The sequence below is a fragment of the Furipterus horrens genome, unplaced genomic scaffold (assembly GCF_987537825.1).
Source record: "Furipterus horrens unplaced genomic scaffold, mFurHor1.1.pri manual_scaffold_12, whole genome shotgun sequence".
Classification (NCBI taxonomy): Eukaryota; Metazoa; Chordata; class Mammalia; order Chiroptera; family Furipteridae; genus Furipterus; species Furipterus horrens.
Window position 1 is genome coordinate 84,194,528 of NW_028327182.1, and position 26,691 is coordinate 84,221,218.

General features: G+C 42.5%; 1 pseudogene; it reads right to left on the reverse strand.

Moving 5' to 3' along the window:
• Positions 1–1,852: 1,852 nt before the first annotated feature.
• LOC149996521 (large ribosomal subunit protein eL27 pseudogene) lies at positions 1,853–2,242 on the reverse strand (annotated as a pseudogene).
• Between the last annotated feature and the right edge of the window lie 24,449 nt (positions 2,243–26,691).

Sequence of the window (26,691 nt, forward strand, 5' to 3'; positions counted from 1 at the left end):
AATGTGATCCTTTATGCCCGCTTATTAACAGATCTTAAACCCACACTCATGGTTATGTTGCTTCTCCCTTCTTGAGTTGTTCATGTTCTATCTGGAATGTCATCGTTTGTGGGTGTTACCTTATCAGTCAGTTAAAGGAACCTCTTTCTTCTTTCCTCTTGCACCTTCTCTTTCCCACCATCCTCTCGCTCTCTGACTCGGGCTCTCTCGCGCTCTGGCTCTGGCGCTCAGACTCTCTCTGGCTCTCGCTCGTGCTCTCACTCTGAGACTCTCTCGCTCTCTGACTTGGGTTCTCACTCTTCCCCCTTTATTCATTCTCCCCTTCAGACTGTAGAAGTTAGGATTTGGTGCTTGAAACAGAATTCGCTCCATTTTAAACACAGAGGGATTTAACGAGGGAAGTGGTGGGCAGGCTGGAGAAGCGGACTTTCGGGTGGGACTGCAGGAGAAACTCCTAGAATGTCAGAGCTGACCACCAGGCAGGTGCTCCCTCTGCTCAAATTAAGAAAGTAGGGAATCAGGAAGCTGCCCCAGAAACTATGTGTTCAAGAATATACCACCATGGCTGCAACCCAAGGATGAAGAATCAAGGATCTGAAAGCCAGGATCTTAGAAGGTCATTGCTTCTCATCACCTACAAAGTTGGACAAGTGCTTCAGAAAATTCCATGATCCCATGACCCTGTTTGCCTGCAGAAAATATACTTAAGCAGCATGAAAGTAGTCACTATCTCCCTTCCTCCTTGCAAATATCACATCGGTAAATCTAATGAAAGTAAGTAATTTTCTTGCTGAAAGAGGGCCTGGAAAATACGCTAGTTTGGGGTTTTCTAACCTCCACAGGGAACCTTTTCTTCTCCCCTCCCCCACCACTCTGCTGGAATTGTTTACATGTCTGTGTCTCCTCTTGAGAACTACCAGTATCAACCCCTAACCCCTACCCCAGGGGCCAGGACCCAAACCTCATCCTAGAAAATAAACTACATAAGATCAGAGATTTGTGTCTGTTTCGGTCACCATTTAGGACTAGCTACACAATCTGCAGTCCCAGTGCAAACTGCAAATGCAGAGCCTCTTGTTTGAAAATTATTAAATTTCAGAATGGCGCCACTGGAGCATTAAATCTAGCACAGGGCCCTTCTGCCTAGTACATCGTTGGTGCCCCAGAATGTCTGTCGAATGAATGAATTTTTGCATCTGCTGCACCTGACATGGTGACTGATGGGAAGAACTTGCACTCCCTGCATTCTGAGAAACAGAAACTGCAGTGGGGAGGATGGGAGAGACACTTTTCAACTTACGACGAAGGAAATGCCTCATTTAACAACAACCAAGCACTGCCAACAGCCACGCAGAAATCCCCTGTAGGGCCCTACTGATGAACCTACACAGCAACGGCTTTCCTCCTTCCAGGCTTGCAGGCAGAACGCGAAGAAATGGGTCTCTCCAGCCAAGCAAATATTTTCCACTTTTAATTGGGTAGGAGCATAGCCAAGAGAGCTCTATCAAAGGCACTTGGTCCTGGATATAAAAACATATATATTATTAATTTTACAAATGGCATGATTGCTTTTTCCCGTTTGCTAAAACATAACATGCTTGTTTTTCTATTTTTTCTTATATTCCTGACAGGCAAAGAGGCCACCGCTAACTTCACCTTTTATATTAAATGACTGTTACAATTTTGGTCAACTTCTTATTTACAAAAGCAAACAAATCTAAGGCATTATGACAGCTTATCCCTCCATGTATCTGCTAAAAGTTTGGCCATTACTTACATACCATAAAGCTGCAAGAAGTCCAGAATCATTAGTCCATTTTTTTTTTTTTTAAATGACTGAAACAAAGAAGATCTAAAACAGCAGCTTCTGGAAGAACCTTTTGTTCGTGCTGGTCTTGTACCTCTTTTGGAACTTGACCTTGTCTTCCCATCAGGCCTTGTGTTTCAGAGCAGGATCTCTGAAGATGTCCTTGTTGATGACAGTTTTGTCCCAGGGAATGTCCACAGAGTACCCTGTGGGCATGAGGTGATTGTAGTTATAAACTTTCACAAAAGACTTGTTCTTTGACCTCTTGGCAATTTTCTCCTTGCCCCGTGGCAGCTGTCACTTTGCAGGGATAGCGGTTAATTCCAGACACTTTTGGGTGGTTGTAGGGACAGTCTGACTGCCATCACCAATGTTCTGCATGTAGTGTCTGGCCAGGACCAGCATCCCCTTCCCGGGTTTCATAAACTTGCCCATTCCTTCCACCCCAGGGTATGTCCAGAGCCATTGTCTTATTACATTTACAAAATGATAACCATACGCTGTTATCACACCTAACAAAATTATCAGCTGTTCCTGTGTATCTGTTATCTGTTTCTCTCTTGAACAAATCCTCCAGATTCTATCTTTATTAACCTCAACCCGCAAACCCTTGTGCCCTGCTCTGTCCACTCAGAAGACCAGCTGGAAAAGTACTGTCTGGGAACCCAGCTTCGGAAGAGGAATGAGTCATGTCAAAAGTACATGGTCATGTCCGTTCCTGCCTCACACACCATCTGGCTAGAGAAGTCGTAATGTTCCGCTTTCTGGGAGATGAGGGCACCTGGTTTTTCTTTTAAAAAGTAAAATCAGTAGGTCAGTTCACTTTCCTCATTTTCTATTTCTATAGATTTTTCTCTAGTAATTTCATTTCCTGTTGTGGCCATATTTCTCCTTTCCTTTTTGCTTACCCTCCTCTTCCCTGAAGGAAGGCTGATAACAGGGTGCTCGACACCCCAAGTGTAGCTCACAAATACTTTTTCAGAAAACTTAGGTTTGATTTTCGGTAACTTGGATCAAGGGTTTTCTTAATCATTCTATTCTCAGTCTTAAACACATCCTATTAATTATTCCATTAGCGCTGATGAGTCCCACTATGCCTCATCACCCTCAGGGCAGATTCACAGCTGAAGGCAGGCTTTCCACGGGGAACCATTTGAGGAAAAAGGGCATGACATCTAAATGGATTTTTAAATATAAAATGACACTTATTTACCAACACCAAGTTAATTCTGTACAAGAATGCTCTGTGCATGGTGAAAAAGAGCATTGCCACCAAAAGTCCTGAAGTGTTGGGACATCAGAGGCAAACTCCAGAATATTGCTAGATACTATAGAAGCAAATAGGTGGTGTTTAGGACCCTCCACTAAAATTAAAAATAATCATGCTAACATTTCTGTAACATTTATCATGCCATCATTAGTGCTTAAAACAACCCTATGAGGTAGGTAAGGTTATGTGTAGGGGACCGCCCCGCGTGGTTCTGGGGATTGTAGCCCAGCTGCAAGCTAGGCCTCCCCCAGGAGGCCTGTAAGTCTTGACCGGAAGACCAGGAAGGCTGGACACGGGCATGACCCGAAAGCCCATTCAGGGGGTCCCTGTGGGTATTGAATTTAAAGAATGACTATTTTGCTTTGAAGCTTGCTCTGTTTTTCTCATCTCTTAAATTATCTACAGACCCTGTATAACGTCAAGTACCCGGAAGGTGGATAAAGCTTTGCACCTGATGTCCGGAGTGCCAGGATGCCTAACAGACCGTGACCCAGAATGCTCACTGTGTTCCTTACATTGTTATCGGTAACCAGTGATTGTTAACAGTAATCCAAGCGTTTGAAATTGATGACTTGTGTATCCTGACTGTATCCCCTGGACACCCTCCTCAATAGAAGGAGCTTAGAAGGCATGAAGAGATCAGCTATAGCCCCTGTGTAACGTCAAGTACCCGGAAGGGTACTTTCCTCCTCCCAGACAAAATACGGTGTTTGGGTCACTTATTGTCTCTTATCTGTGACCCTGAGGCCTCTGCTGGACAGTGAGTTTCTACTGAGCTGAGGGCATTAGGGGCAACCTGCCTCATATGCCCATGTGAAATTTACAGGGCTCACCTGATCGCACAGCTCTCTGGCAGCAAATCCAAGCCACGGTTCTACTATTTCCCAGATAAATACCCCGGACCCTCGTTTGCATGCCTCACACTTTTCACTCCAAGGACAGATGGTACCTCTGTGCCTCTCCTGTCTTCCTGTGCCAAACTGCATCATTTCCTCACACCCCTGAAGAAGCTTCTGGAAACCTGAGACCACTCTATTGCATGCAAATATATTTATGTCTGTTTACACTTGTTTTTTTTAGAGAGAAAAAAAAGACTGAGTTTTAACAGAAAACAGAAAAGTAAAAGTTAAAACCCTACAGTTATTTTAAGCCTCTGGTAATGCAACTGCACACGCAGCCTTGCACACACACAGTATTTGTCCCTCCAGAGTCCCCACATTTTTAGTTTAGTTGCCATATATAATAAATATTCCTCTGATCCAAGTATTGTTGTCAAGGCCAAGCTTGGCACAGCCCATTTAACAGCTAAAAATATCTCCAGGAGAGACCATTTTTTTCTGGAAAGGATTGCCTTTAGAAACTAAAATGTAGAGCAGTTCTTCAGGTGAAAATTTTATTACTACTTCAGTCTGTTCAGAGGATCACAGTAATAGCATGAGATACACAATTTCTGGTTATAGATTCATTACTGACTCAACAAACACTGATTAAGACACCTTTGCCAATAAAGGTATTCTACCAACTAGACTTATATCCCAGAAATAAGGCCTCACCCAAGAAGCCCAAGCAGCCAGGGAGTGAAGGATGAGATTAAATAATCAGGACACAAGCCAGTGAAACAGAGTTATTGAAGGTGATAGCTGGACACCTGAGTAGAAAAATGTCAAGTTTCAAACCCCAAATCCTGCAGCTTAAAGATATGATTTGCCCAGCTTGAAGCAACTAGAGGAGCACAAGACCATCGCCCATTGTCCTTTATGAGATTATAAAGGATTTTAAGTCTGAGAGGGAGGAATTGTTACAGATTGGGGGTCCCCCCCCCCAAATAATAAATAAATAAATAAATTTTTAAAAGGTGTGATTTGCAAAGTGAAATTTTTAGTAACTAAATTCACTGTTCATATCTAAATTAGTGGCCTTGAAAGTCAAGAATATCTCAAAGCATAGAGAGAAGAAAATTATGGAGACATGGTAAGAAACTCAGAAAATAGATCCAGAAAACTTATGGGTAAAAAGTAACATTTCCACAGGCGACTATTTCATATTAAGGTATGGTAATGGTATTGCAGTTATATTGAGGGTGACATTCAGATTGGTGTTATTATGAATGGAATGATAAAATACATCAGGGACATGCCTTAAAATTCTCAAAAAAAAAAAAAAAACTAAAAAGGTGGAATGATGGAGGGTACAATTAGATGGAATAGGAATGATAATTATGTTGATAATTGTTGAAACTGGATAACGGTGCATGGAAGTTCATTATACTGTTTTACAAGATGCTGAGTTAAAACAAAGTGACAGACAAAGGTAGAAAAAAATTGTTTTAGAAGGGCAGAAAACTGAGAATGGCAACAATGTGGTGGACCAGAGGCTCTGAAGCCCCTTCTTCGACTGAATTATAACTAGTTTCTTGATAAATTATAACAAACCAATGTTATAATGACAATGTATGTTTACATATTAGGAAGTAAGAGAAATGTTCAAGAACCAGAAATAAAAGAGTAATAAAAGCAGAGACCTGAATCTTGAGTTGGGATCATAAGCAATACACAGGTAGGTAGAAAAAGCTTTAATAAGAACTGATGCCCTGAAGAAACCTCCGCATATGCTAAATTAGCATAGCCTTTTGTCTCTGGCTTCTCTGCTGCTTAGCATAATCCGTGTTGTTGACAGGCATCAGAAGTTCATTCCTTTGTATTGTTGATTAGTACTTGATCACCTGGATGTACCACAATTTTTCTAATGGATCTACCTGTTGAAGGATATCCGTATTATTTACAGTTTGGGGCTATTATGAAGAAAGCTACACTGAACATTTGCATACATACATTAGGATGGACATAGGATTTCACTTCTAGGAGTGGGATTGCTAGGTCACATGGTGAGTGTTCGTTTAACTTCAAAGAACTTGCCAAACCAAAGGAAAAAAAAAAACTTAAAAAGACCAAAAAAAGAAGAAGAAGAAGAAGAAGAAGAAAAAGACATTGCCAAACTGCTTTTTGAAGTGGTTGTACCATTTCACATTCCTACCAGCAAAGCACAAATGTTCTTGTTAATCTACATCCTTGAAAACATTTGATAAGATAGGTCTTTCTTATTCTGGCTAGTCTAGTAAGTGCATAATGATATCTACATCCTGACATTTTTAGGGATCAGGATCAGACATGATATTATTCCCTCTTATCAGGCCCAAGTGTCTTTCTATAATCGTCCAAGATGAATTGCTGGTGAGAAGCCTAAGTAGAAACCCACAAACACTGCAACCTTACTTTGTGCTCGGAATTGTACTAGCTCTGGATGTACGTAAGTGCAGAAGGCAGACGGGGGTCTTTCACGTGGGTCTGTGGCTAGATATAAGAATGTGGGAAAAAACTTCCCTCATGTATGTAAGTTGGCTCATTAATTAGCCTCTCTGAAGTCAATTCTCTCATCTGTAAAATACACACAGTAGCTACCTTGCAGGCTTTTTGTGAAGATTAGTAACATTGCCTGGTATATGAGAGGGGAAAAATAAACAACAGCTGTAAATGTTCTCTTCCACATTTCATACCAAATTTCTTCTGGCAAAGAACGAAGAGGTAACAGAAAATAAGAATTTAAATTGCCCAGTTGTCAACTGCCATTTTCCCATTATTCTTTATTCCAGGCCATCTTCTTAGTGTTTTTATTTTTTCTTTTCCTTTTTTAAAATTTAGTAATCAGTACCAGTTGGCTTTTCCAGCCCCTCTCTAATGAGGCCCAAGACCTATAACAACTAGCCTGGGTTTTCACCGGAGATAAAGTGTCCGGTGGAGGCCCCTGTGCTTCCGTAGGCTGAGCTTACTAAGGGCAAGTACCATCTTCCCACAAACTCTTCAGAATGTCTGTGCAGAAGAGGAACTCTGATGTGCTGGGCTCTTTTCTGCAGTCAGATCAGCTCAAAGGTGGGAGAGATAGAAAGAGAAAAGTTGTCCCCAGAGAACACGTTGGGCAGATATGATGGAAGGTACATGTATGGCCCCCATAGTCATTTTCATAAGCGTGACTATAACTGCACCAGTGGGTGGCCATGACTCAGGCCATGCCTGGGTGCCTGAGGATTTGCGTGGTCTAGGAGTTTTCCCCCAGCTCCCTCGCTGTCAAACAGAAAGTGAAAAGAGCTGAGGCCTGCCCATGGAGGAAGTTTGCTTAAGATGATCATCATCACCATTTCAAAATAGTCCCTCCACTCTACTGGCAAGAGTGATGGGGACAATTGGACCATCTAGAAAACATGCAAAAGAGCTGAGAAGCTACTGAATTTTTAAGAGATGAGAGCAATGGAAAAATAAATGTTTGGTATTGACACACTGGGGTGCTCATCAAAGCCAGTGACATTAACTAACAGGCCTGAGAAATGGCCAGGTCTGAGGGTACAAAAGCAATGCCTTCAGCTGGGGGACATGTTGAATCTGGGGTGCCTGTGGAGGTGTTGAGTATGCAGTCAGATATATGAATTTAAGCTAAGATGAAATGTTAGGGCTTAAGAGAAATATTTGGGAGTGATCCTTATAAAACTAGTAGCTGAATCCTTGAGAACAATTGAAAATAATTCAGATTCTAGACAACAGAGACAGCCGAGGTAAGGAGATGATGAGAAGAGCTGATAATTCAGAGCATTGGGCCTTGTTTGTGGTGCCACTAGAAAAAAAAAAGAAAGAAAAATAAAGGGCAACATTGCGGCTAACCTCTGTCTTTTGGTTTAGTTGTTAAAGGCTCAAATGTATCAGTTCTGTCTAAGCACTAGAACATAATCATTAAAAGCACTAGTTTTAAACCTTGGCTGCTGAGGCTCAGTGGATTGAGCGTCGGCCTGTGAGCCAAATGTTGCTGGTTCGATTCCCAGTCAGGGCACATGACTAGGTTGCACGTAAGGCCCCCAGTTGGGGTGTGAGTAAGAGGCAACCACACAGTGATGTTTCTCTTCCTCTCTTTCTCCTTTCCCCCTCTCTCTAAAAAAAGTAAACAAACAAACAAATAAATAAATAATTTTTTTTTAAAAAGCACTAGGTTCTAGAAAATCAGGTAGACCAGGAATTGAACCACAATTCCAAAATATACTAGATGTATGCATGGGCAAGTAATTTAATCTCAGAGTTTCAGTTTCTTCATCTATAAAATATGATAATATTTACAAAAAATGATTACTTATCAATCGGAGACTTAGATTAGAATATATATATGTGTATATATATATATACACACACACTACTAAACCTTGTAAATAACACGTGTTTAAAAGACAATATATAAAAATATGATACTGATGATAATAGGACGAAAAATGGTTAGGTATCTAACAAAAACCAGATGCCCCCTTCCATAGTGTAGACTTATCGCCAGGACATTGATGCGCAGCAAGGTACTAGGTTTCCCAGGCTTCCTTGCAGTTAGGTGACCATGTGACTGAGTTCTGGCCAGTAGAACATGAGCAGAACCGATCTGCACCACTCCCAGGTCTCGCCCATGAAAACCTGCCATGCAGCAATCCTTCATGACTTCTTTCTTCTTCCAACTAATGGGGCATCAGTCTTGGAAGCCATATGTTAGAGATAGCAGAGACAGTGAAGCCTTGGTCCCAGAAATCGGATGTGGAAGAGGGTCACTCTACTGAGCTGCTCAATCACCCACTTGTTGTATGAGCAAGAAATAAATTTGGAGCATGGTAGAGCCATTATACTCTTGGAGGTCTATTTGTTAGAGGAGTTACAAATAGCAAATAGCACATAAGGTACCAGTTAGCTAACCCTAATGGGTTGTATTTTTCAGTGATATGGCTCTTGAGAGTTGAGTATCTGTCTAAGAGGCATTGGTAGGTAATAGTGTCATTCTAGTGACCTCATGTCCCACTTCTGTTCTCTTCAGGGCATTAAATACTCAAAGATGTATACTCCAATCTTTTTGGAGGGAGAGAAGAAGTTGGGAATGTTGGGGTTTGGTAACACAGGCTTTTAATAACACACCATACGAAAGCAAAGTAGGCCCTGAACGAGGGCTCAGGAAGTTGGAGGCCACAGAAATGTGATCAATAAAAAATTTCTGGTGGCAACATGCCAGTGGGATTTTTAAAAACACAGATGTTGAATATTCATTTTTAAGTTATTTTCATGGCTGCCATGTAAACCTCCTTCTCCCCCGAACTTAAAGAACTTTGAAAGGCACACACACTACATCTCTATACTACACATTCTTAAAAGCAACACAATTTTCTGTAAAGGTGTGGCTGAGAAGCTTTGGGAAAGCTAAAATGCAATCTTGCTAACTTAGATACAGTCTCAGTGAAGCATTTACTAAAACATGAACCTAACTAAACAGACAAAAATCTGGTTATCTACATTGTGCTCAGAAAGAAGGGTAATGGTAAACATAAAATCTGCCTGGGCGGAAGGTAGGGAGTGGAGAGTGTTTAAAAAAGAAGTGTATGTCAGTGTCCAAGAGGAAAGCCACTGAGCGTGGTAGACAAGATGACACCATTCACATGAGAGTTCTCCATTGGAGGAGATGGCTATTTTATTAAAGCACTCCACGGTAAAAACAAAACAAAACAAAAAAACCCTTTAATTATTTATTTCAGCGGTTTTTGTAATAGCAAGAGATTTTAAGCAATAGATGTGCTCATCAAATCATGCTATGTCCATACAATGAAAAAATCAGACATCTTGGAAAGATGTCCAAGTACAACGTTAAGTAAAAAAGCCAGGCATGTGACAGTGTGTCTAGAGTACCACCAGGTGCACATATAAAACATGAGTGGAAGAAATATACACACATCCTTGTGTCTACACATCTAGGTTATCTCTGGAGGAAGCACAAGAAAGCAGTAGCTGTGGATAGGAACTGGAGAACTGGGCCCGTAGGTGCGACAATAATTCTGCTTTCATGGTATCCCCTTTATGTATTTGAAATTTGTAGCATGTGCATGTTTATTATTATTATCCAAAAATAAATAAATAAAAAGACAGAACTAGGGAAAATCTGTAAAGCTTTTTGTTTTTTAGCTTTAGCAAGTCAGCTACACACATACAAGCACGGGAGAACAATGAGTGGGTAAATAAAATCGGATGTACATTTAAATTCACTCCTTTCCTCTGATTCTAGCTGTACCAAGGCCTTCCTAAAACTATAGTTCACTTCACATGCAAGTAAATCTACAGGGAGAAAATGAGCTACTCAGTGAACTGCCTTCTGGTCCAATGATGGTTATATTTCTTATTCCAAATTCATCATCTCCTCTTGGAAATTTGATTATGATGATATGATAACACATATATGCTAAATGTTCCTCTGTGCTTGATCAGAATATCTAGATCTGAAATTTCAGCCAGAAGACGAAATCCTGGCACAGAGATCCCAGCTGGTCTACCTGGGACACTCCATCTGTCACATGGGTGACTACAGCCCAGAGCAGAGGAAGAGCAGTTTGCCTAAGAGGCCATGTGTGGACCGCAGGTCCTTCCACTCAGCATCCACGCAGCCCTTCATCTCATGGAACCCAGACGATTTCCGGGAGGAAAGGGAAGAATGCAAATTTTTCTCACTAGCCAATGGTTCTTATCCCACTTGAGGGCTGAAATCATAGCCTAGGACCTGTCCTGAACCAAAACAAACAAACAGCAACAACAACAAGCCTGGGCTATTTAGAGACTGTCCTTAAAAATGATTTCATTAGTGTTCAGCTCCAGAGATGTGATTTACTAGAGGCAGTCAGCCTACCCAGGCAGTGGGAACGCGTTTTTCATAAATGATAACAACTTGGTTTATTCTAGACTGTGATGATGAGTCACCTCACCGTATTTGAAACTGTCTGACAAACACCCTCAGAAACAGACAGATGACCTTGTCTGTGGGCCTTTTTCTTTCAGGGAAAATCAAGTGCATTTCCTAATCGTGGTGCTGAGGCTGGAAAGTCTCAAATCAGATCAGTGAGAGACGCGTGGGCCTGTCAAGGGGAGGACCAGGCCACGTCGTCACCAGGACCCCACTCCTCACAGTCTGTGATTGATTCAGTGTGTTTGGGAGCCTGGTGGGAGGAACAGCATTTAATTCTGACTAAAACTGAGCTGCGGTGGGAGAGGAGGGTAAATTACTTTTTGGGAAAAAAAAAAAAGTTAAAACCTTGTGATTCCTGCTGTCACTAATAACACTGCAAATTCATACTAGGCTGAAAGCTCAGCAATTGCTTCCCACTTCAAATTCTGCTTCACTGTGACCGGGTACCTTTCCCAGGAGTGAAGTGAGGAGGTTGGTCAAAGGCCCCCTGGTACCCGGGGGCCCTGGGCCGTGGGCTGGGGGAATGGAGGAGGAAATCTTGGTCACCCCAACGGAAGTAGGAGTGGGGAGCATATTGCACTCTCGGGGGCACATGGTCACCCCCTGGATGGACTTGTATCCTCCACAGCCTGTGGGCTGCATGGGGGTGGTTTCCAGAGCCAGGAGCAGCTGGCTGCAGCCCCCTTCTCTGCCCTTCCTTCTATTTCTTCTGCATTTATTGCTTCTTACTGGAAAGTACCATTGTATCATCTAATAGTACATTCAAAAGAATGAAAAGGAAAAAGGGGTGATTTGTGATCAGAAAAAAATCAGAGTGGCTCTTTCTCTCTGAGCCAGAAGAAGAAGGAATGGGAAAATGGTAGAGCTTAGACTCTGAATCAGAAGTCAGAAGTCTCAGTCCCCAAGAAAAAGGTAGAGGAGAAGGTAAGTAGGTCAGCCCAAAGCAGAGCGACCCAAAACTCACTTTATTTCCAGTCTTTGTTTTTGTTTTTATTTTGGCCAAAACTTGCTGTAATGAACATGTGTGTGTGTGCGCGCACACACACACACTTGCTTATATAAACAGGAAAAAAATCTCTGGAAACATACACAAGAAACTGATAACTTTGTTTTCTTTCAGGAGAGAGAACTCATTATGCCTTCCAAATGTTGAAGATAAATATTCTATTTGGATATTTACCTTTTCAAGCTATACATCAATAAAATATACAGGAAACAGAATGCTCTTCAACTCGTGGGAAGCAGGCAACAGGGGTCCCCACCTCAGAAGTAGTGAGCATAATGTTACAGGTAACCTACCAGCAAATGAAACACGCGTAGGTGAGAGTCACACACACACACACACACACACACACACACCCTCACTTTCAATACACAGCGGGGTAAGGAGGTTTTAGCTCTGAAACTCAAGAATATGTAAATCTTTAATAATATTTCTATTAATAATCATACAAGTAACACATACTAAATGTAGGAAATATTGACTGGGATTTTTAAAAACAAAGTTACATATCTTCCTACAGTCAGAATTAACCACTTTTAGTGCTTGCCCTGTTCACAGGGAGTTGAGATCGCAAGACTAATCTTCAGTCCTATCTGATTGACCCTCCTTGTAGAATTGACCCAGAAACAGATAATCCCTTTAAAAGATCTGCCAATCCTATAGCTTAACGTTCTGGATATTTTCCAGGTAAAGTCCTTCAACAAATAAAGTAACATTATAAAAATTTGATTTATTTTTAAAAAAATGTTTGGTCTCTTGAGGTAGTCAAATCTCTGCTTCCTACAAAATGGAAAATTCTCTAGGAATCCTTTATAAAATACACCAATTTTTCCTAATTTGGATAGACTGAGGTTGAACTTTTCCAGAAAAGAGAAGTGGGCTACCATCAACCATAGGTTTCTCCACGGCCCAGTCAATGGAGAAGTTCCAACTTCCAACTTGTCTGCCTCCCTAACTGCCTCTTTAAGATCCACTCAACACTCCCTCCAAATAAATAAAAATTCAGCTTGTTTACTGCATTATAGTCCTTAAGTGACACTCCCTCTGGGGAGCTAAAGTCAAGAAAAGTAAAGTTCATCCAGAAATGCCACAAAAAGAAGCGGTGAAAGGTGTACTGTTTAGCACAGCTTAGAAGTACGGTCCGCCAACAGGTCACACAAAGCATTTATATTATGGACACATTTGACTCACTTCCTTTTTGTCACAGTGTGGTGGATGGAGCTCTCTACTCAAAAGCAGAGCACTCGCATCAACCGGATTGGGACCTGATTACCAGTGCTGTCAATGGTTTCATTGGGCCTTTGGGTTAAACTTTTCCTCTCTTAAGATTCTATTTCCTCATCCAAGAAATAAGGATAATAATACCTTCTCTTGGAGTTCTTGAGAATTTAAATGAGAGAATATATTAAAAAAAAAAAAAAAAAACAGTGAACCCAACACATGCTCCATGGTACACATTGAGTCAACAATATCTGTTACCATTGTCCAAGGACTGAGGAAATTAGAGCGCTTATCTCGTGGGAAGTAAACATTGCTCATAGTTTCCAGGGTCCAAACTCTTACATTCTGTCTTTCTGGGTTCTACAACTCTTGACTTTTCAGGAGTCCTAAAAATAACAGTGGATTCCTTGGGCTCCATCAGTTCCATTCGTCCACCCTCATGCCCCACCTCCTATGAGTAAGCAAACAATACATGGTCATGAAGGAATGAATTTTATTGTTTAGGATTTGACCCAGATCACAAGTGAGCTGTCTCTGAGAGAACTCTGAACAATAGAAAGTTGGCTTCCATTTTTTTTCCCCCTAAAACCGCAACTAGTCTGGGAGGTTTGGCAAGGAGAGGGCACATCTTTCTTCAAAATCTCATTGGTCCCATGTGAAACACTTACAAAGTCCATAACATCAGCTACCAGCTTCCACAGACAAGAGGAGACCGTCCCAGCTGGTGAAGGGCCCAGCAAGTGAGTTCAGACAACTTGAGAGTCTCAACCACTCTCTTCCAGATCACTGTACTGAGGTCTCAAGGTCACAAAATCTGGAATTTTTTACATGACAGACAAAGGCCATTTCCTATGTCCCACAACATTGAGAAATTCAACATATAAGGCACTTGTGTTCAAAAGGGGCACTTTCCCACCGATGTAAGGACAGAGCCATCCAGACTGGCTTGGTTCCAGCTCGTTTGCGACGCTCCCTAAATTCCTCCACTGTGTTCCTAAAAGGAGTCTCTGAGAATACTTACTATACTCCCATGACATTTTCCCTGTCCTCCCCACTCCACCCCTACCATTCCCACCCCACCCCTACCAAATAATAACTAAAAAAATTAATAAATAAGATGCCTTACATGTGTGTGACAGGTCTTCCTCAAAGCAGGCTGTGTCCTGTTTACTTTATGAGTAGAGAAATTAGAATGAAGTCACTTAGGCCATGAGTACAAGGCCGTACTGTATTGAGTAAAACAAGGACTATGGCGAAAAAAAAAAAAATCGGTTCTGCCCTCAATATCTCAATAGTGAGGAAAAGAATAACTTGAGAAGAAAAAGAGCAATGAACACAAAACCCGAAACCCAGGACACCTAAGCCTAGCAAATTATGCCTGTTTAAATTTAAGTTAACATGAACCTATAAGGTAGGAGTCAGCCACCTGCCGGAAAACCTGTTGAGAAGGCACAGCAGGTTAATGGGGACTGGGCACTGGGGCCCAGCGAAATACCTGTCGGTAGGACGTCCATACGTCCCAGTCTCTGCCAGGAGGGAAAACAGAGAGCTGTGGAGGATCTTGACTCAGCAATTAAATGCTCCAGTGAAAATGACAACTGGCCCTGTTTGCCAGAGACTGTCCTAGTTTAGTACTGTAAGCTCCAGTTCCTGGAAAACCCTTCAATCCCAGGCCAGTCGGAATGGTTGGTCAGAGCCCCAGCCGGAAAGTGACACATACCATGTCTAGTCACAGCTCAGTGTCTAGAACCAGCCACATGGCTTTACTCAACCACAAAGGAGGACAGGGCAGTATACTCCGAAAATGTGACTAAAAATATTTGCCAAGCCCTGGTGAGGTAGCTCAGTTGGTTAGAGCATCGTCCCGATACACCAAGGTTGTGGGTTTGATCCTTGGTCAGGGCATATACAAGAATCAACCAATAAATGCATAAATACGTGCAACAAAAAAGCAGTACTTCCCTCTCCCTCTCTCTCTCCCTCTCTTTCTCTCCCTTCCTCATTCTCGGTAAAATTAATAAATTAAGAAATATTTACCAGCCTCAGCATAAACCCTTATCATACATAAACTGGTGCCTTGATATGTAAATTGCTCTCTCATGAGTTTTTTTTTCTTCTTCTTCTCTCTCTCTCTTTTCTTTTGATTATAAGGGGACTTAGCTATATAAGTAAATTCTGAATCTGGCCCAATGTATTGAATTTCTATTTCTGCACTGAGTTAGGCAAGAGCTACAGAGATGAGTATGCTATAAGCTCTACCCTCGAAGAATTTAACATTAATAGAGGAAATGAGATATAAACCTTATAATATAAGATGGAACCAGAATAAAATGAAAAGGGGCGAGGCATTGAGAGTAAGAAATATCACACCCAACTGAGAAGACATCCAAAGGGAAATCCAAGAGGAAGCATATTACCCCATGATAATATCTAAAAACATCAAAACCATAACATCAAGGTCTCCAGGAAATCTTGCTCCATTAAACAAACCTTCTGTTAAATCCTCCCAAACTTAATACTTTTAATACTGATCCTAAGGTCTGGGCGAGTTACTTAAGTGGTATTTTTCTAGACTTCATAATTTCCATACTCCTTGCAAACCAGAAAAAAAATGTATTTTTTCAATCAATAAATATTTATAGAATGCTATGTTGTTCTACTAGTGTTATTTTTCCCTATCACTTTTAGGAAATATCTTCTGTGTTATAAATATTTTCAATAACATCTCTTATAAGTGAAAATTAGCCTTGATGTATGAGGATGTTTTGCATTGTGGTAACTATTTTTAATAAAAATGACTAACCTTTGCACAGCCCACCTTCAGTTAACAAGGGAGTGGTCATGCATGTTATCACATTTAACTAACTAGAGAGTCAGAAACAGGTTTCAAAGAAAATGACATCTTAATGTTTCTCTCTCTATAAGATCAGAAGTGGACTGCGGTAATTAGGTAATATTTTTTGCATTTTCATCAGATGATCATTTGTGGGAGACCCTTTTCTAGCCAGATTTTGTTATAGTGATTCTGGAAAAAGATATTGGAAGTGGGTGAGACTGATACGTCTTTCTATGGCTCCTCTAGGATCTCAGAAGAATCTGTCACCCAGTCAACGAGTACTTGGAAATGTTACCAGGTCTTCCACAGCTTTCAGTTTGCACGTGAGTGTGGAATGGGCATTTGTTTCACAAATTGATTGTGAAAGGCCAAATGCCATGTGGTAAAGGGATTTACACGTGTCTGCATGCCTGTGTCTCTCAGCAAAGGCGGCACTCTTGCTACTTGTACCTGCTTGTATCTTGCAGTATCTGTCTTCTCGCAGATGGTCCTGACATGAGTCTCCTCTTGTCACGCGCCTCCCAGAAACACAACGTGGCAATACACATGGGCTCCCAAAGGTCAAAGGCCTGCAAGGCAGTGTCTGCATATACAAGTCGATCACCCAAAAGCTTCAGGGGAAATCCTTCATTCACAAACACTTCTGAGCCCCTACTAGGTCAGACACCATGCTATGCCTGGGGCACCAAGATCAGTAAGGCTTGGTCACTGACGTCAGGATCGTTTCTGATTCATAGGCCAGACTGATGAACAAAGTCAGCATAATGTGGTAGGAGCTTCAGTGGCTCAGGTGCTCTGTCCCAGAGGAGGAAGAGCATTTGAGCTTAGAGGGTTGGTAGAATTTAACGGTGAAAAGGGGCCTTCTTAGCAAAGCAAATAGCAGGGGGGTGATTGCATGGCATGTTTGAAGGACTGCAAGAAGTTCCGAGTGGGAGTACCCTGAGGGGGGAAAGAGAAACAGAGACCCACTCATTTGCTCAACAAAGACCTATTAAGAATTGTATACTTGACCTTGAAGCTATCACAGAGAACAAAACAAAATTTAGGCTCTTGTGATTTTACCTTCTAATGAAGGATGACAGGCAAGAAACAAGTAAACGAACGAAAAATGTAAAGAAAACTCCAGATAGAGGTAAGAACTAGAAAGGGAATGAAACAGAATAATGCGGTGGGGAGGGAAAGAAACCTTCTTTAGATGGGTAGTCAGAGACAGCACTCAAGTGGGGAGGGGACTTGTTGGCTGGGAACGAAATGCCAAGGAGGCCACTACAGGCGCTTCCTAGGAGAGAGGTTCCAGGCAGAGTGCAAGGCAAACACAAAGGTGGTGCGGGCGATGCACTTGGTCTTCGGTCAGGCACCCTGCTGAGATGATTGCTTAGGAATCCAAGTTTTTATTCATACTAGTATTCATAATTGATTTTGAAGTTTTATTCAGTTGTTGACCTTTTAACATACCTAAAACTTACATAAATAGTCCCAGACAGAGATAAACACCAATCCTTTATACCTGTGTCCTCCTAAGATGTTTATTTTAAAACTTTCTGAAGAAAGATGATCTCCCCACCAACTTATCCAGTTACTCAAGAAACGAGGTGAAGGTTGATCATGTATAATCCAAAGAGGACAAAAAAGGAAAATTAGTTCCATATCCAGAGTAGAGGAATCTTAAAAGTAGTGTAGTCTAACCCTCCCCCTCCCCTCCCTTTCACAGATAGAAAAAACAAGGATTGAAGTATGTAAGTCACAAACAAAATCAATGGCCAAGCTGGAACCGAGAGCAGACAGGTCTCCTGACTTCCAGTATGCTGTTGCTGGGGATTTTTTGTTCCGTTTTGTTTTTAAAAACAAAATTTGGTTTCTAACCAATATTAGTTTACTCAACGGGACTGAGAAAAAACATGTACTATTCCCATCCATTTCAGTTTAAACAGAATCACAAACAATAGCAGGACAATTACATAGGGTCCATGTATGAACAATCTCGGAGTCTGTCAGTTACACTTGGTCTGTCTTTGCCCCGCCCCAAGTCCACCTGTGGGTCCACAAACAGCACCTGCTCTCAAGGGCCTTGGAGATGTTTTACTGTATATTCCATTTCAGACTTAGAAAAATCAAACCTGAAGTAAATAATTACTCTGCAACTGATCAGGAGACCTTAAAGTGGGAGCTTTTTATTCTTGCAGGGAGGGAGGCCTCTCCATTTTTCTTTATCAGATGATAATAGTCATTAACACCTTGAAGCAGTTTTTTTTTTAAAGGAAGGCAGACTGCCACGTGCAGCGCCTCATTTGGATGTGTCTGGAGTCTTGGAAGCTTGACTACCCTACGTTCTCCTACAAATGGACCTTGAGAGCTTGTTTGGAGGTTCTAGCAGGGGAGCGCAGCTACTCGTTTACCCTTGACCGAAGACCGGTCCTCTCCTCTAGTTGGGAAGGTCGTCCTCTTCGACCGAGCGCGCAGCTTCGGGAGGGACGCACATGGATCGGTGAGGGAGGAAGGGGACACCCGCCTAGCCAGCCAGATCAGCTGAATCAACCCTGGCGATCAATGGGGTGACAGATGTTGCAGCCAGATCACCCTCACATCCTTGAAGCAGTTTTAAAAAAACAAAACAAGCAAACAAAAGTTCCCAACCTTTCTGGATGGAAAAAAATATTTTGCCTTGAGAAACTTTTGGCATTTTCTTATTCCTCCTGGTTGTGATCCATGCAGCCTGAGAAAAGCCAGAGTCATACGTACTATTTTGGTACATCAAATTCCGAAGCTGAAGGAAGTACAATTACGCCAAGTCCAGGGGAGAGATTTACTACAGATTGTGCTAAGATCAGGTTCCATTTAGTTTTGCAGTGGAAAGACAGTCCTGCTTCCCACCTAGGGTGATTTCATAAATACCCTGTGAGTTTCCCCCATGTGAGTAAAGTCACCCAGAAGTTTTATGATTGAAGACACCCCTTTGCCTGGGATTTATTTAGCTATTCCTCTGACACAGTCTCGCTCATTCTGCAGCTCTGATGGGAATTGGATAAGGGCATTTATTCGTAAGTCACAAAGCCAAGCTCATATGACAAGCAGAGAAGAGTCATCTGGCAAATGGTTTGTAAAACACTTTCCTTGCGTTTGTTAAATCCCATGTCCTTGTAAGCCACTTACCAGGAGACCTAGCATACACAGGCTAACCAGTCCTCAAAGTCTGCCAGTGGAAGCTTTCTCAGTGGGCAACAAGGGCAGAGCAATAGTTAAAGCCTTTCAAGAAGGAGGAATTAGTCTCCCAGCATTAGGATACTTAATTATGGTGTTATGAAAGAAATCTGAACATCATGAAATAGATTCAGAAGCCTCTAGAACTTCCAATACCTGCCAGACGGCTTCCCTTGACATTCACAAGAGGCTGAGAAGGGGAAAAGGAAGGACGAACACACACACACAGAGATATGGGCACGAAGCTTCCCTGCACTTAACAGGCAGCATTGAGTCTAAGGTGGTCTAGTGGTCACGTGTCATTCCACCGGGAGAAGAGGTATGAAAATAATAAGGCTTCAGGCTGCTCTTCCAGATGATAGTGGGTAGGGAGCAGAAACCCACAGACGAAATCCAATCAAACTCAAAGGAATCTAATCAAACACCAAACGTATTCCCTTTTGTTTCACAGCACAATTTACACCTGTCTGGTTATTCTCTTTGGGCCCTGGGACTGCGAAATGCCAAAGCACTTTAAATGAGTCTTGGTTTAGCACCTAACTATTAGAAATTCCTGTTTCTGACTTTGGTTTTTATTCATGGCTTAATCAGTGACAGGCACATTAATGTTTTGGGTCTGAATAGCAAAGCTGAGCTTCACCCCACACCCCAGCGGCCACCCCCGAGTCCCTGCAGCCATCCCCCCCTCTGCCTCACGCCATCGCCATCCCTACACCAGACACACAGGTGCAGCCCCTGCCCAGCCTCAGCTGCCGGGACAGTTCAGCAGCTGACGGTATGAGCTGCGGTGCCGACAGCTGTTGCTACCCAGAGCTCCTAAACAGACAGATGCCAGAGGTACAGACCAGCAAAGCAGATAACATTTGTTTGAGCAAACCGAGTGACCTCACATGAGGAGTTTACAAAGCAGGAGTCTCCAGCCCTAGGCGAACGAAGAGTTTTAGCAGGGTCTCCAGCTTCCACGTGTCCCTCAGACGCATCTCACTGCTCACACTGACTTTTCATGAATTCTCCGCACTCCACAGTGAACAGTAATTCATGAACCCCTTGGTGCTGGGAAACCAGAGGAAAAGGCCCTGTCTGGTTAAGCCCTCAAACCTACTGCCCCAGATCTTAAAGGGGAAAAAGTCAGGCTTAAAATCTTCTATCTGGAATCACAAATCCTTTTATTTCACTTTCTCAATCTTTGAAGTGAGGACATAGTCAACCCTACATCGCCAGTCTCTTACTGTCTCCACACCCTCAGCTTTGCCACGCTTTGGAGAATTTATTTTATTTTTTTAAGATATCTCCAAATATGTTAAGTTGGAAGAATTGGAAAGTTTAGAAATTGAACAGCTTTGTTTCAAGTAAAGTAACCAAGACCTAAACATTTTTATGTTGGCCTCTCAAGACAGCTTTGTACCTACTGTGCATCTTGAGAAGCTGATTTTCCAGCACTTGTCTACACTTGAATAGTCAGTTTTCTAACTATATGGATAAGGGCCAGAGCTAGTCTGAGGAGCTTACCCTGTTTTGAGTTGGAATAGCATATATTTATTCAGTTATTTCTTCCAGTTATACCCTCTGACTTCCCATTTGATCTCCTCAATAATCCAGGCGCTGGAGAGAGTAAATGGAAACCCAGGTGTCCTGTTCTACAGGAGCGGCTGGACTCAAGTCTTCTGTTTAGTCAATGTTTATTCTTTCACTAGACTCCCACGGGGAGCCTTCAGGGCACTTTCCCACCCACAAGGTCAAATTCCATTTCCATCCATTCATTGGAGTTGTTGAGTGACTTGAAGGTCAAAAGCTCTCCCCACCCGTCCCGCCATGGTCTCTCTGTTGCCCCCCTGGTCAGGCTGAGAGAGTGAATAGACAGAGCTCTTGCTGGCTAGCGGACAGGAGCCAGGCCTTTCTTTCTTATTGATGAAAATCAATCATGTGTGTATGTGTGTGTTTCATTATAGAAAGTTCAGACAACAAAGACATTCTATATGAAAATAAGAATTTCACCACCCACCCACCATTGCCATTAACACTTCAGTGTGTAGTCTTCTGGTATCTTCCATATAATAAATATAATGTAGAAATAAATATTTTTGTGAAAAACTAAATCACACACATATTTGCCTTTTTATTTATTTATTTATTTTAACCAAAACATGGAATCATACTATAAATGCTATTTGGCAACTTTTTTTTTTTTTAAACTTGTCATGCTATAGGAACAGGAAGGAAACAGGGTCTCTCTGAGGGATATTCCCCTGATCCCAAATGTGCCTGTCCCACCCACCCCTCCCCTCATCTGAGGGTTCAGCCCCAGATTATCAGCTCTCAGGGACCAGGTTTCAGGAGGCAGGCGGGAACACTGACTACCAGAATTGATTTGAGCTGGAGTCCAGAAAGTTCACATAGGTGTTCATCACAATTCAAAAATCATCAGAATAGTTAATCAACACATGGTGCTTCTTCATTCATGCAATTGGAAGAAGAAAATTCAGATCACAGATTTCTGTGTGCAAAGCATGTTATAGGTCCCAGAAAGCCATGTGTGTGTTGAGAGAGAGGGGTTGACGTGAGGAAAGGAAGCACAGTGTCCAAGAACCTGCTCATTCTGTCCATAGTCCACTGCCTTCTGCAGATACCTGTGGTCTGGCTGCATGGCAGACTGAAGGATCTTCAAGAAGACAAGTGTTAGCCCTGGTTGGGTGGCTCAGATGCTTGGAGCATCGTCCCAATATGCCAAGGTTGCAGGTTCAATCCACGGTCAGGGCACACACAAGAAGCAACAGTGAACACCTACATAAATGGAACAATGAATTGAAGTTTCTCGCTCTCTCTCTTAAAAAAAAGAAGATTAAGTGTTTAAATATGGACAATGGGAGAAGGAAATATTTGCAGGTTTATTCGGTTATTTGCTTCTCTTTCTCCTTTTATTCCCCACCTAATAGTGCCCTGAACAGTTGGGTCAAAAGCGCCCCAGAGAGATGAACTTTATGGAAAGAGGTGGCGATAAGGAACGATGTGGAGTGAAGATACTGGGAATAATGGTATGGCCAGTTCCTCTTCTGGGAATTTGTTCTAAGAAATAACTGGACACATATATGTGTGTAAATGTATGCACCTTAGCATTATATATAACAGGAAAAAATGGGAAAATACTGTGAATAGGACTCAGGTTAAATCAACTGTGATATACACATAGAACGGAATACTCTAGAGCCATTTAAAAACAAAAGTTTAAAATTTTCATGTTAACATGGTTAAATGTCCCCAGCAAGGCAAGTTAAAGAAAAAAAAGTTGCTAAATAGCATTTATAGCATGATTCCCTGTTTTGATTCTTTTTAAAAGGCACGTATATGTGTGGTTGAATTTTTCACAAAAATATTGATTTCTACATTATACTTATTGTATAGAAGATATTGGAAGAATACCCTGAAATGGTAATGGTGGGTGGGTGGTGGGATTCTTATTTCCATATAGAATGTCTTTGTTGTCTGAACTTTCTATAATGAAACACACATACACACACGATTGATTTTCATCTATAAGAAAGGAAGGCCTGGCTCCCCTCAGCTAGCCAGCAAAAGCCCTGACATCCGTGCCCTGGAGCACACATGTTGTGCAAACCAGCTCACCAGATGACACGTGTCGGTGCCCCCCTCGTGCTCCCACAGCCATGGTCGCCTCCCCAGGCCTGGAAGGAAGGGAGCCCCCAGTGCTGCGCTGCTCTCTCCAGCTGCTTTATGGAACAGACTTGAAGATTTGTGATTTTGGTCACTCCTCGGGGGAAAATAAAAACATCAAATGAGTAGAGAAACAGACACAGGAAAAATAAATAAACCCCTCATCTGAAATGCACTCATCTAAATGTGGGTGCCCTCTCCGCTTTCCCTGGGGTCAAGTTCAGAGTGATAAAAAGAAAGAAGCTGAAGATAACCTCTGGCTCCAGGTGCAGAAAGACCAGATAAAGCAAACAGAAAAGTAGAGAAGGCTGTTTTGTGATATTTTATGAAGACATTGCTTGCCTTGTCTTCCTTTCCACCTCAAGCAGTTGAAATGAAAACTCTTTCTGGGTAGTGGCCATGTTATAATTTCTGTTATTTCCCCAGGCAAAGACCTGGACTGGCAGATAAATCCTTTTCAAGGGGGTGAAGACTAGTGGGGAGGGTGGCACAAAGAATAAAGAGAAACAGACATGAACAAAGTCTCAGACTCTTCCTGTCAAAATAAGGGATAATTTTTACAGGAAGAGCCTGAGGCTCAGAGAAGTTAAGTAACTTACCCAAGGTCACACAGCTTAATAAGAGGTAGAGCTAAATTGTGAATTCCAGTCTTATGTACAGACTTGGATTCATAAGATATTCTGACCTCTTTGGTGGTGTCATTGTGATGACACCAAAGGTAAGAGCTGGATCAGACCCATGATTCATCTGAAAACAGAAGTGTGACATTTTGTAAGTATTCTGAGTAAGGACATTTCACAATGATGCCCAGGCCAGGTGGTTGGGCATCCCCAAAGGTAATAATCCCAAATGTTTCCAAACTCAAGATGTATTCGGTCTGTTGTGAAATATTTGGATTTTTATCTTGAGCCACAGAGAGTAGGTTATTCACCCATGGCTGGGTGAGGGGCCAGTTGAGAGAACCCCAAAGATGTCCAGGTAAGTGACTCAAGCTCCAGGTTCTTGTGTGCTGACTTAAACACCCACTGCTTGAAGCAGATGGTGAGCCTTCAGTTAATTTCAAAGTAACCCCTCGCTGCCTGAGCTTCGCTGGCCTGCTTTCTGCGAGGAGGTCCTGCCATTTCCAGGGACCAGCCGGTCTGGGAGCTTGTGGTTCTGTGCTCATCTGCCTGCTCCCAGCGTCTGCTTCCCATCCATCTGAGGAACCTGAGTTTTCTCAGCCGTTTGCTCCCTCCCTGGACATTCTGTCCTTAGAAAGGGGTTGGCCAGACTGACCCTCCACTATTCTGTCCCCCTGGACAGGCCTCCTCCCCAGCCAGTTAAGACAGTGCTTACTTCTTCCCTGAAGGCATCTGGCCAGCTCTAAAGCCTGATGCAGACACCTCAGCAAGTCAGATTTTTCTCTGGTATCATCCTCAGAAGTCTCAGGTGACGGGCCTCTGGAATATCTTTGATGAAAAACTCCTTGGAAAACAGCTCTGAGAAAAACGTGGTCTCTCTCTTTTGCTGAAGTTCTTTTTTGGTGTTATTTTCTACAAAGACACATTTCTAAGAGTGGGAGTGTGACTGGCATCTCTTTATTCTCTTTAAATTTTAAGGCATACTCTCAGTCTCATAATTCCTATTTGGTGTCTCTGCTTTCTCTTTCTACCCTCAAAGTCCTCCCTTTGCCTTCTTTGGACATCTCAAGAGGAAAGTGTAAGAACATCAATGTTTAAAAATTCTGCGTGCAGTCATTGCACGCACCCCCCCCCCACGCACACAGTTTTGTTTATTTTATTCACATCTTCTCCTTTAACCGTCACAGCAAGCCCTTATAGGCTCTTCTCATCACCGTTTTCAGATGAGGAAGCTGAACCTTCCAGAGGTTAAGTATTTGCTATATTGCTTGTATAGTAATTTACTTTAGTCCTGGCTGGTTTGGCTCAGTGGATTGAGCGTCGGCCTGCGAGCTAAGTGTCGCTGGTTCGATCTTCCAGTCAGGGCACATCAGAGAAGGAAAACTCTGATTCCAAAAAACCTCCGCTGCCTTGTGGCATACCTCTTCAGGGGAAAGGCTAAGGGAGTAAACCCCGACAGAAAATCTGGAGCCGGAGTCCCTAAGGCGGTTTGACGTTGTAGTCAACACCGGCAACTCCTGCGGCGCACCTGAAGCCAAGCTGTATTGACTCCGTCTTTCCCTTGGACCCTTCAGCTGCGAAGAGAGGGGGCGTCTGCTGCATGGGCAACAGCAGACCCTCCATATCACCCTGCCCAGGCTCTGTAGCTTCGCTTCACTGGAGAGGACACTCCAGCGTCATCGCAAGATGTCGATTCAACACGGGAGGAGACAGATACCGTGTCACTCCCGAGTCGGACTGCACAACCCTTCTCGGCGGTGCAGATAGACTCTTAAGAAGCTACGCCATCGTCTCTCGAGACGGACGGCTGTCGACGAATTTACTTTAAAAATCTGTGAAAACTTGGACAAGACGCCTCTAAGCTATACCCTGGGGGCAGTTGGTGAGTTTTCAAAGACAGATGAGGCGCCAGCCCTCCAGGCATGGTTAACAGATAAGTGCTCTGGTCAAGAATCCCTGCCTTCAGAGGAGTTACTTTGCATTTAAATTAGAGTATGGAGTTTATTACTTAGCGTAAGGGCTGCTAGACAAGTTTCTTTTGGTGAAATGAATGAGTGATGTATTTGAAAGTATGTCATTGGTTAGAAAGATGGCACAGTCTCCAGTGCCCTTTCATACATGAGACTTAAAAAGCGAGCAAGTCAGGCAGTTTCATACCAAAGGGGCTTCCCTGTTGGTCGCGTGTCCCGTCCCCACCGACCTAGTAGAAGATGCTCGCTGCCCGACCCAGCAAACCTTCCAAGCAAGATCCTTGTCAGAACAACTACAAAGCAGTCTGGGTGAACAGCTTGTAGGACTGCTTTGTACCAACGTGCTAATGAATGTGTGTACGCCTGGCAGAATTTAGGCTAAGGCTCACTTCCACTGTATCCGAGAATACTGCTGTCCCTCTTGAAAGAAAACCTGAAAGCCAGGTGAACACACAGAACCACATGGAATCAATGCTTCTGTCAATCAACATGCAGGAAAAAAACGCTTTATATTGACTGAACTATCTCTAGTCTCCAGGATTTTCTATAAAGTGAATCCTTAAAAATCCTACCGGTGTCATAAGTTCTTTAAAGGTCAGGCTGAATGTATAACCCACTTAAAGTCCTAACAGGAAATAAACAATGTTCAGCTTGAAGTGTGTACTTCAGCTGTCCCAGGTAAAACTCAGTACCGGATGCTTGGACAAGAAAATGCAAGCGGGGTGGGTTGGGGGGGTGGGGAGGAAACCATGAACATGAATATCTCAGTGTTTCTTTGCAAAAGGTCAGCTTTATTTTAACTCTGGTGAGCCAGGGAGACGCACCCTTGACTTTCATGTGTTAAGATTCCAGGCTGCTGCTGTTTCAAGCAGATTGTCCAGATCATCAACAAATACTTATTTTTAGACCTGGAAGCATAAGAATTTCCTATGCTTCCCCCATTCCCTGAAGGCAGTGAGGCCTTGTTTGTGAGTATTATCAACAAGGATATAAAGCAGAAAAATCTTCCCGCATTTTTTTTTTCCATTCACATTGACAGTTGACTAAAAGCATTTCCGAACTGGACCTTAAAAAAGAAAACATTGTGAGCAGGAAAACTGCCTCAATGAGAATAAACAGTGAGTTGTTGTGTTTAAACATTCGTTTTAGTCTTTAAAACACATGCGCTCACTGCCAGAGACCTCTGTGAACATTTCCCCTGAGTGCATTTATAGTGCCGAGACCACGACTATGGAGCTCGTGGTACTAGAAGCATGTTTCCAAGGTGGAAGGTGTCTTACAGATGGTCTAATCCAGCATTTTCAAT